Genomic DNA, 12121 nt, shown 5'->3' with positions numbered 1-12121 from the left:
AAATGTGTTGCTGGAAAAGCGCAGCAGGTCAGGCAGCATCCAGGGAACAGGAGAATCGACGTTTCGGGCATAAGCCCTTCTTCAGGAATGGGGAAAGTTTGTCCAGCAATCTTTGTAGAGGGAGGAAGAGAGCTTCTTCAAGGAAGGCATCCTTGTAAAAGGATTCGCAGTAGGTTGAAATCTTTGAGGAGAAAGTGAGGTCTGCAGATGCTGGAGATCAGAGATGGAAATGTGTTGCTGGAAAAGCGCAGCAGGTCAGGCAGCATCTAGGGAACAGGAGAATCGACGTTTCGGGCATTAGCCCTTCTTCAGGAATGAGGAAAGTTGGTCCAGCAGGCTAAGATAAACCTTTGTAGAGGTTTAGCATTTAGCATGGCCAGTCCACCCTAACATGCACATACCTGGGCAATATGGATAATTTAGCATGGTCAATCCATCTAACCTGCACACTATGAGCAATTTAGCATGGTCAATCCAACAAACCTGCACACTATGAGCAATTTAGCATGGCCAATCCACCCTAACCTGCACATCTTTGGACTGTGGGAGGAATCCGGAGCACCTAGAGGAAACCCATGCAGACAGGGAGAATGTGCAAACTCTGCACAGTCGCCCAAGGTTGGAATTGAACCCGGGTCCCTGGCATTGTGAGGCAGCAGTACCCATCACTGAGCCACCGTCCCACCCTGGTGAGGGGTCAGCTGGGGCTAATAGCCCCTTGAGTCAGGAGTTTGCAGGTTTAATTACCACTCCAAGCTCAAGTAGCTCAGGTAGACTGTCCAGTGCAAAACTGAAGATGTGTTCTCAAGAATGCAAGGGCCAGGCTATTCTGCCCCTCAAGCCTGCTCTGCCATCTAGCAAGAGTATGGCTAATCTGATTATGGTCCCAGCTCCACCTTTCCGACTACAACTGCTGACTCCCTCTTCAATCAGAAACCTGTCTAATGCAAACTTTAATATATATCCGCTGCTCTCTGGTGTGAGAGAATGCCAAACACTAAAGACCTCTGAAAGAAAAATAATCCTCTTTATCTCCCTCCTAAAAGGGAGATCCCCCATGTTGAAACTATGCCCCCTCCCCACACCCCCAATGTCTAGAGTCCTGCAACACCCTCTCAGCATTTATCCTGCCGAGCCCCCTTGAATCTTAAGTTTTAATGAGATCTTCTCGCATTCTTGTAAAATCTAGATAGATACGGCTGTCAGATGAGATTAACAAAGGCCGTAATTACTCTCTCCGGTGGATATGAAGGATCCCATTCTGCTGTCCAAAGTTTTGTTGGATTTGCATATTAATAGCCCTCTAAAGTCCTTGCAGGAAGTCAGGCCTTGTAACAGTGATAACTGCAAATGCAAAATACAACAAACCCCTCCTGATCTGGAAAGTGAACATTTAAACTGTACAGGGTCATTCCACCAACTCCAATCTTAAAGATTTAAAACATCTAAAAAACTTTCTTACTGTTTCTATGTGGATTTTTTCACTGTCTCTCCATCCAGTCTTTCTTTCCCTCTCTTTATCTCTCTCTCTCTCTCTCTCTCTTTTGACGTGAAATTTCCCTTCTTTCTGTCTTTCTTTCTCAATCCTTAAATTGCATTGTTTAAGGAGGTCAGAAAGAACAAAAAGCAAGACTTGTATTTAAATATCACCTTCCATTAGCCCAGGATGCCCTAACGTGCTTCCTCAGCCAACAGAGTAATGTTATACGAAGCACAGCAGCTCATTTACACACAGCAAGCTCCTGCAAACAGCAATGTAATAATGACCACATAATCTGTTTTTGTGATGTTTGCCGAGGGATCAATATTGGCCACAGGACACCAGAGATAACTCAAAGCAAAACGCTGTTGTTGCTGGAGATCTGAAATAAGAACAGGAAGTGCTTGGGAAAGATCCTGCCCAACTTAGAATCCCTACAGTGTGGAAGCAGGCCATTCAGCCCATTGAGTACACACAGACCCTCCGAAGGGCAGCCCACCCAGAGCCACAGCCCACACTGCTCATGGCTAAACCATCTCACCTACAGATCCCTGGACGCCATGGGCAACTTAGCATGGCCAATCCACCTAACCTGCATATGCGTGTACTGCAGGAGGAAATCCACACAGACATGGGGAGAATGTGTAAACTCTACACAGAAGTTGCCTGAGAGTGGAATATAACCCAGGTCTCTGGTGCTGTGAGGCAGCAGGGCTGACCACTGAGCCACTGTGCTGAGGGTCCTGCAGCACTTTCCAATTGTATTCCAGTGGGGTTCTCGCTCCCTGCTTTCCTTCTAATTGGCACCAAGGAATCTTTAATGCCCAGCCACAGCTGGTGGTTTAATGTCTCTCTCCTGATTGGTGGCTCCTCTGCATTCGCTCAGCACCACCAATTCTCATCTGATCCGGAGGTAGGAGCACTACCCCCTGAGTCACTCACGGTTGGGTTCAAAGTTTTCCAAATGCCCACGCACACTGACCTTTGCCCTTGCAGCAGCTTAGAGAGCAAGACACACTGACTTTTTTGAGTTTTGGATAAATTAACGATCGAATTAACAGCGCATGCTTGTGAGAAGGTTGTCCTCCAATAAAACTATCTTTTTCATCACTGGATATACTTGCAAGCATGTTGTATCAGAAGCTTACCACAGCTGCCAATCAAAGTCTTCACTTTCAAAATAAACTGTGTGAACAATAAAATGGAAGTTAGCATCAGACGAACCAATAAAAGCAGAGTTCTGCGCAAATCTGAAACGAATGCTGGAGAAACTCAGCAGGTCTGGCAGCATCTGCAGAGAGAGAAAAACAGAGTTGATGTTTCGAGTCTGGTATGACTTTTTCTCAGAACACGAAGCATTTTGAAGAGTCCTTCGTATTCTCAGAAAGAGTCATAGTGAATCGGAAATGTTAGCGGTTTCTGCTTTCATAGATGCTGTTAGACCTGCTGTTTTTCTCCAGCACTTTTTGTGCTTATATCAGGGAAACTAAGTTTGTTTGAACAATTATAAGCATCACTGTTTGCAGTGCTGTTACAATGAACTAAAAAAAACACTCAATCATGGCAAAACCATTTACCTGCAGGGCATACACAGGAAGCCAAGTCCAATCATAGAGTCCAAAGAAAGACTAGCTCGAGGGAGAATTGAACCAGGGTCATTCAAGCATTTTACTTTATTTATTCACAGGATGAAGTCATCACTGGCTAGGCCAACATGTATTTCCCAGAAGGCAGTTAAGAGTCAACCACATTGCTGTGGGTCTGGAGCCACATGTCGGCCAGACCAGGTAAGGATGGCAGTTTCCTTCCCTACTGAAAATGTGTTGCTGGAAAAGCGCAGCAGGTCAGGCAGCATCCAAGGAGCAGGAGAATCGACGTTTCCTTCCCTAAAAGGCATGAGCCGGTCTGATGGGTTTTTCCCATCAATCAACAATGGTGGGATTTGAATTCCCCATCCAGGTGAAATGGTCTCGGGATATGCCTCTTGAAGTGGAAGGAAATGGCAAACCCCAACTGGCAAAAAATACTAAGATGGAAATAACTCAGGATAAAATATCAGCTGATGAAGATCCTCCAATCTGTCCTGATTCCCAGGACAAAGGACTTGTCTTTCTAAAGAAAGGTCAAGCTGGTTAGACCTATAAGTATTGGAGTTTTGAATAAGAGGTGATCGTATTGGAGTTTTGAATAAGAGGTGATCAAATTGAAAGACATAAGACTCTTGAGGACGCCCAACAAAGTGCATGTTGAGAAGTTTCCTCTTGTGAGGGAACTGAGAACCAGGAGCACACTTTCAAAGTCAGGGGTCTCTCTGAGGAGATGAGGAGGAACTTCTTCTCTCAGAGCATCATGAGTTTTTGAAACTCTCTCCCCGAGAGAGCAGCAGAAGCCGTTTCAATGAGGTTTTGATTGTCACAGGAGTTGATGGTTGCTGAGGGCAGTGCAGGAAAGTGGAGTTAAGACCACAGTGAGATCAGTCATGATCATAATGAATGGCAGAACAGTCCTGAGGGGTCGAATGGCCTATTCATGCTCCTATTTCTTGCAATTTTATTTATTATGGACACTCCATGAATTTACATACATGAACTCCACACACATGAAGGGTGAAGTGATGCACTTTGAAGAATCAGAAGCAGCAGCATTGATTAAAAGGGATGATGATAGCATGTTTGAGAACGGAAAGGGGTGGGGGCAGAGCTACACAACTCTTAGTAGGCAACACAACAGGAGAAAAGATTGCTTAAGAAAAGATGTTCAGGATTCCTGACTCTAACAATAGAGTCATGGCATAGAAATGCACAGGGACCGAGTAGTTAGCGCTGCTGCCTCACAGTGCCAGGGATCCAGATTCGATTCTGACCTCAGACTACTGGCTGTGTTGGAGTTTGCATGTTCTCCCCGTGTCTGTGTGGGTTTACTCCGATTTCCTCCCACAGTCCAAAGATGTGCAGGTTAGGGTGGATTGGCCATGCTAGGCTGCCCATGGTGTCCAGGGATGTGCAGGCTAGGATCAATGGGGAAATGTAGGGTCACAGGGATAGGGTGGGTCTGGGTATGATGCTCTTTGGAGGGTTGGTGTGGATTTGATGGGCCGAATGGCTGTAGGGATTCTATGATTCTTTGTAAAGTACTGGATCATCTGAACTGGAATGTTGTGCTCAGGTCTTGGCATCACACTATCGAGAGGGATGAGAAAGCCTTGGAAGAGAGTGCTGAATGGATTTGTACAGAATGATGCCAAGGATGAGGGATGCCAGCCAATTGGAGAGGTTGAAAGTCAGACTTGCTCTCCCTGAGTCAGAGATGGATAAAGGGCTATTAATGAAGATGCTCAAAATTCTGAAGGTCTTTGATGGAGGAAATGAAAGTGGGAGAAACTCCACTGCTAAGGAGGCTCGTAAACAGAGGGACACAGATTTAAGTTATTGGCAAAAGGACCAGAGCTAATGTGAGGCAATGGACAGTGTTCTTGCCTCTGATCCAGAGGCTATGGGACCAAGTCCCTTTCAGAAGTGTTCATAACATGGTCAAACAGGCTGAGGTTCAGTCTGAACATCCTTCCAACATGTGCCTTTGGCATATGGTAAGAGTGAATGTATGAGCAGGAGTAGGCCATTCAGCCCCTCAAACCTGCTGTGCCATTCAATAAGATGCTGCCTGATCTGATTCTAACCTCAAATCTGCATTCCTCCATCTCCTGAAAATCTTTTGCCCCATTGCTTAGCAAGAATCTACCTCCTTCAGCCTTCAAAACATTCACAGGCTCTGCTTTTGAGGCAGAGAGTTCCAAAGACTTATGGCCGACTATAAGAAAAGAAATCGCCTCCTTTCCATTTTAAATGGGTGACCCCTTTCTTTTTAAACAGTTACTCCCAGTTCTAGATTCTCCCACAAGAAGATCCATCCTCTCCACATCCACCCAATCAGGACCTCTCAGGATCTTACATGTTTCAGTCAAGTCGCTCTATACTTTCCGAAATTCTAGTGGATATAAGCCCAGCCTGTCCAACCTGCCCATTCCAGGTATGAGTCTAATGGACCCTCGAACTGCCTCCAACATACTTGCATCCTTCCTTAAATAAGGAGACCAATACAGTGCTCACCAATGCCCTATATAACTGAAGTGTAACCTCCCCGCTTTTGTGTTCAGTTCCCAATTAGCTTTCCGCATTACTTGCTGTATCTGCATATTAGTCCTTTCTGGCTCCTTCTGGGCAGGACACCTAGAACCCTCTGCAATCTTTCATTACTGAGGGGTGACCTTCTAGAGGTTTATAAAATCATGATAGGATAAATAGACAAAGTCTCTTCCCTGGGGTGGGGGAGTCCACAACTAACGGGCATAGGTTTAGGGTGAGAGGGGAAAGATAGAAAAGAGACTTGAGGGGCAATTTGTTCACACAGAGGGTTGTATGTGTATGGAATGAGCAGCCAGAGGAAGTGGTGGAGGCTGGTACAATTGCAACATTTAAAAGGCATCTGAATGGGTATATGAATATGAGTTTAGAGGGATATGGACTGGGTGCTGGCAAGTGGGACTAGATTGGATTGGGATATTTGGTCAGCATGGACGAGTTGGACCAAAGGGTCTGTTTCCGTGCTATGACTCTATCTGCTTTTTTTTTCATTTGAGCAGCACGGTAGCTCAGTGGTTAGCACTGCTGCCTCACAGCGGCAGGGACCTGAGTTCAATTCCTGTCTCGGGCGACTATCTGTGTGGAGTTTGCACATCTTCTCATGTCTGTGTGGGTTTCCTCCAGGTGCTCCGGTTTCCTCCCACAGTCCAAAGATGTGCAGATTAGATGAATTGGCCATGCTAAATTGCCTGTAGTGTTAGGTGCATTAGTCAGGGGTAAATGTAGGAGAATGGTCTTCGGAGGGTCGGTGTGGACTTGTTGGGCCGAAGGGCCTGTTTCCATACCATAGGGAATCTAATCTAATAATTCTTCCTGCCAAAGTGGACAATTTCCAATTTCCCACACAATAATACTCCATTTGCTAGATCTGAGCCCATTTACTTAAATTAGAAACATTCAGAGTCATAGCATGAAAACAGACCCTTCGCTCCAACTAGTCAATGCCGACCAGAGATCCAAAATTAACCTGGTCCCATTTGCCAGCATTTGGCTCATATCCCTCGAAACTCTGGATGGATACATGAATAGGAAGGATTTAGAGGGATATGGGCCAAGTGCTGGCAAATGGGACTAGATTAGGTTGGAATATCTGGTCAGCATGGATGAGTTGAACTGAAGGATCTGTTTCCATCCTGTATATCTCTATGACTCTATGATATGGCAGAAGTCTTCTGGAAATTTAAGTATAGTACATCCAATGGTTCCCCTTTATCTACAGCACATTGAAGGATTCCTTCATTAAAGAACACTAACAGATCAATTTAACACAAATTCCCTTTCGCAAAACCATATTGACTCTGCCAATTAGAGTCATAGAGTCAGACAGCATGGAAACAGAGACTTCAGTCCAACTAGTCCACATGGACCACGTTCCCAAACTAAACTGGCCCACCTGTCTGCACTTGGCACATACCCCTCCAAACATTTTGTATTCATGTACTTATCCAAATGTCTTTTAAGTATTGTAACTGTATCCACACCCACCAGTTCCTCTGGAAGTTCATTCACACACTAACCACTCTCATGGAAAAGAAATTGCCCCATGTCTCTTTTGAATCTTCCTCCTTTTACTTAAAAATATGCCCCCTAGTTTTGAAATCCCCAACCCTATGGAAAAGACACTTGCCATTCAGCTTATCTATACCCATCATAATTTTATAAATGTAACCTCCTACAGTGAGAAAAAGTCCCAGCCTATCCAGCCTCTCCTTATAACTCAAATCTTCCAACATCTTGGTAAATCTCTTCTGAACCCTCAGCAGCTTGATAATATCCTTCCTATAACAGGGCAGCCAGACTAGACACAGTACTCCAGAACAGCCCTCACCAACATCCTGTACAACCTTAACGTGATATCCCAACTCCTATACTCAAAGGTCTAAGCAATGAAGGCAAACTGATGGACTCTGTTTAAACTATATCTTTTTCGCTCCTTATTCTTAAATTATTCAAAATGGTATCGTATCGTGGCAACAAATGAAAGCTTTTCATTATATTTTATTGTCTTCTTACTATAAAATAGACATGACAATCAACCCAAGGCCCTACTTTTAATTGTATATGACCTGCCCTTGTTTGTTTTACCAAATTGGAATACCTCACATTTACCCAGATTAAAACCCACCTGCCTCTCTTCAGCCCATTGACCCAATTGATCAAGTCCTTTTTGTAATCTTAGGTAACCTTCTTCACTGTTCACCACCAAACTTGGTGTCATCTGCAAACTTACTAACCCTTCTATATTCTCATCTAAATCATTTATATAAACGACAAACAAAAGTGAAATTTCTTTAATTTTCCTTTAATTTAACCAAGTGACCTGCTAAAAAGTCTATAAAAGTAGTTTCTAACGTTTTCTCCACAATAGATGTTAAGCTAACTGGCCTATGGTTTCTTGCTTTCTGTCTTCGTTGTTGAATAGAGAAGCTAAATTCACTACAGGTGAATGATGGTCACATCCAATCCCCCTAATAAGACCTTCCTTGAATCTGGGGAGTTTTGGGAAATCAAAATCGATGCATCCACCAACTCACTAGTCACTTCTTTTAAGACCTTGGGATAAAGTTCATCAGGATTGGGCTCTGGTCAGCCCATAGTACCAACATCAGGAGAGATTCCTGGTCAGCTGCATTTGATGCGGAGCAGTGCTCACCAGACTGATGGCCTAATCTGAGAAAATCCAAGCTCCAGGAACAGATGTAAGCATCTGTTTTGTCCACCTCATCTGTCCCTAGATGTGCAAAAGTCTTTGAAGTCCAGGAGAAATATAATGAAACTCTTTACAACATTGCAAGTTGTCATGACCTGCTGCATGAAAAGGGTGGTGGAAGAAGATTCTACGGTAACTTTCAAATTGGGAATTGGAAAAATGCTCATGGGGAAAAGAAATTCCAGGGCTAAGCAAAGAGAACAGTTAGATAACTGGATAAATTCAGAAAGCAGCTAGTTCAAGCACAGTGGCTGAATGGCCTCCTCCTGAATGTGTCTTTCAATGATTCTGAGGTGACTGATGCTTGTCCAAAGTTGGAAATGTGTTTGCAATAAAAAGGACACCTCTCTTCACTTTACTGGCTGTTGGTATTTGGAATGCTGTCTTCAAGGCAGGAGTAAAGGCTGGATCGGAGAGTCATAGAGTCATACAGTACGGAGAAGACCCTTCGGTCCATCTAGTCCATGCCAAACATAATCTCAAACTAAACCTGCCTGCTTCTGGCCTATATCCCTCTCAACCTTTCCCATTCATGTACTTATCCGAATGTCTTTTAAAACATTGTAATTGTGCCCACATCCACCACTTCCTCAGAAAGTTATTTCCACACGAGTCACTCTGTAAAAAAAATTGCCTGTAATGTCTTTTTAAAAATCTCTTTCCTCTCACCTGCTTTTGCCCGAAACGTCGATTTTTCCTGCTCCTTGGATGCTGCCTGACCTGCTGTGCTTTTCCAGCACTGCTCTAGTCTAGACTGCAATGCCAGGATGTCATTCCTTAGATAATCTCCAGCATCTGCAGTCCCCACCTCTGCCTTAAGAATGTGCACCCTATTCTTGAAATCCCCCATCCTAGGGAAAACATAACCCTATCTGTAAATGTCATTTTGTATAAAATTCGATAAGGTCACCTAACATTGTTAGGTCAGTGTTTAATGGACAGGAGAGTTTGGAGATAGGGGCAGAGTTAGATTTGGGTGCATGGTGGTTGTGGAGACGGCAAGGAACTGACAACCTTCCTTCAGCCTGGTTAAAGGAACTGACAACCTTCCTCCAGCCTGGTTAAAGGAACTGACAACTTTCTTCTGTCTTCCGATGAACAAAAGTACACAAATACTTGTGACATGTTTCTTAATGAATTTCCTCACGGCCCCTCCCCCCCCCGCTTTGAAGATTGATTGGTTTGTCTGTCCTCTGCTGTCCCTCTCTCCCATCCCTTTGTTTTACCAACAACTCTTCCTATAGGCTCATTATCAAACTGGTCTAAGAAACTCTTTCTCCAGCATCTACACAGCTATTGCCTTTTATCTGGCCCCTTCAGCCCTTATGGGGACTGCACCATTTGTGGCTCTGATTATCCGAAGGGAAAACATTTGCAGGACTTGGAGAGATATCAGGTGGGAGTGGGAATGGGAGTGGAGGGAAGGATGCTGAGTTGTTCTTGTGGAGTGACAGCACAGACACTCCTGTTCTGGAACCATTCCCAGATTCCATTCTGGGATTCTTGATTCTAAATCGCATGGAAATTCTGGAATTACCTTGGCTCTGAATTTGTTTAGACAGGAATCCCATAAAAAATCTGGGATTTGTTTAGATGGAAATTCCACTAAAATTTTGGGGTTTGTGCGAATGAGAATCCCATTCAAATTCTGGGATTTGTTGAGATGGGAATCCCATTAAATTCTGGGATTTTAAAAACCCACTAAAATTCTGGGATTTGTGTAGCTGGAGAGCTCATTAAAATTCTGGGATTTGTTTAAGTGGGAAATCCCACCAAAATTCTGGGTTTTGTGTAGATGGAGAGCTCATTAAACATCTGGAATTTGTTTAGACCTCAATCCTATTAAAATTCTGGGAGTTGTTTAGGTGGAAGTTCCACTAAAAGTTCGGAGTTTATGTTGGTGAAAATCCCATTAATCCAGGATTTTTTTAAAGGCCCAGTCCAACTAAAATTCTGGAATTTATGTAGATGGAGATCTCATTAAAATTCTGGGATCTGTTTAAATGGGAAATCCCATTAAAATTCTGGGATTTTTAAAGACCCCACAATCCCATTAACCTTCTGAAATTTATCTAGATGGGTATCTCGTTAAAATTCTGGCATTTGCTTAGACCTCAATCCCAGTAAAATTCTGGGACTTTGTAGATGGGAATTCCTTGACTCTGAATTCCATACGTTTACATAAACGTGTCTGTACAAACAAAAAAAATTAAAATTTGTTTGGATTAGGAAAGTTCTGGGACAAGCTTGGATCTGAATCCTGCGCAGGCAAAGAGCTGGATATGTCTAAAACCCCCCTGGCTGTTGAATCTGGGACAATCTAATCCCTCCCTCAAATCCCTGAGGCGAGCTCCCATTTACCAGGGTGAAGGTGTTGAACACCAGTACAGCCAGCACAGCAGAGCCAAAGAGGCAGAAGATGAGCAGCTCAGCAGTGACGCATTGTCTGCCGGCGACAATGTAGGCGCACTTCTCCGCAGGAATCCAGGACCTCTCCTTCTGGAACCATTGGCATGGTGGCAAGGGAATGACCATGAGGGAGAGTGGCACTGAGCCAGGAGGGTAGGAAAACTGGGGGCAGGCAGGGAGGTTCTAACTCTTGGGGTTGGGGGGGGGGCGGGGGTGGGATGGGTGATCTACACACCGTGGGGGGTGGGTGTTGTTGGAATGTGTGTCAGATTCCACATTGTGACCCCCGCCTCCCCTTTTGTTACGCGAATCAATTGAGTTTCAGTGTTAATGCAGTGTTTTGCCAGCCTCCTCTCAATGGGCGAAAGCTCACTGCTCTCTTAGCAATGTGTTCAGTGAAATTGATACATATTTCCCATACATTACAGACATCCACATGTATTTCATGTACATTTCGCATCTGTTACATACGTTCATGCACATTTCACGCACAGCACGTCCAATTATATTTCCCATACATTGCATATATCCATATGCATTTCACGTACAAGTATATTTCACATGCACATATATCACACATTGCTGTGGTTCTGTTCGCTGAGCTGGAAGTTTTTATTGCAAACGTTTTGTCCCCTGTCTAGGTGACATCCTCAGTGCTTGGGAGCCTCCTGTGAAGCGCTTCTGTGGTGTTTCCTCCGGCATTTATAGTGGCCTGTCCCTGCCGCTTCCGGTTGTCAGTTTCAGCTGTCCGCTGTAGTGGCCGGTATATTGGGTCCAGGTCTATGTGTTTGTTCATGGAGTTTGTGGATGAGTGCCATGCTTCTAGGAATTCCCTGGCTGTTCTTTGTTTCGCTTGCCCTATAATGGTAGTGTTGCCCCAGTCAAATTCATGTTGTTTGTCGTCTGCATGTGTAGCTACTAGGGATCATACTATATAGGACAAACAGGAAGACAGCTAACAATCCGCATTCACGAACATCAACTAGCCACGAAACGACACGACCAGTTATCCCTACGTCTCCTCCCCCACCCTCCTCTAGCTTATCTCTCCACGCTTCAAACTCACTGCCTTTATTCCTGATGAAGGGCTTTTGCCCGAAACGTCGATTTCGCTGCTCGTTGGATGCTGCCTGAACTGCTGTGCTCTTCCAGCACCACTGATCCAGAAAGCCAACAATGTGCACAGCAAGACTCCACAAATAGCGACAGGCTATATTAGTGTTGAGAGTGAGGTGCTGGAAAAGCACAGCAGGTCAGGCAGCATCTGAGGAGCATGGCATATTAGCACAGGTAACATTTTTCAAAGCAGTGGCAGTCAAGGGAAAAGTTAAAAGTCCCCCAACACCAGGTTATAGTCCAATAGGTTTAATTGGAAGCACTAGC

The sequence above is a fragment of the Chiloscyllium plagiosum genome, chromosome 48 (assembly GCF_004010195.1).
Source record: "Chiloscyllium plagiosum isolate BGI_BamShark_2017 chromosome 48, ASM401019v2, whole genome shotgun sequence".
NCBI lineage: Eukaryota > Metazoa > Chordata > Chondrichthyes > Orectolobiformes > Hemiscylliidae > Chiloscyllium > Chiloscyllium plagiosum.
This window is presented reverse-complemented; position numbering follows the sequence as displayed.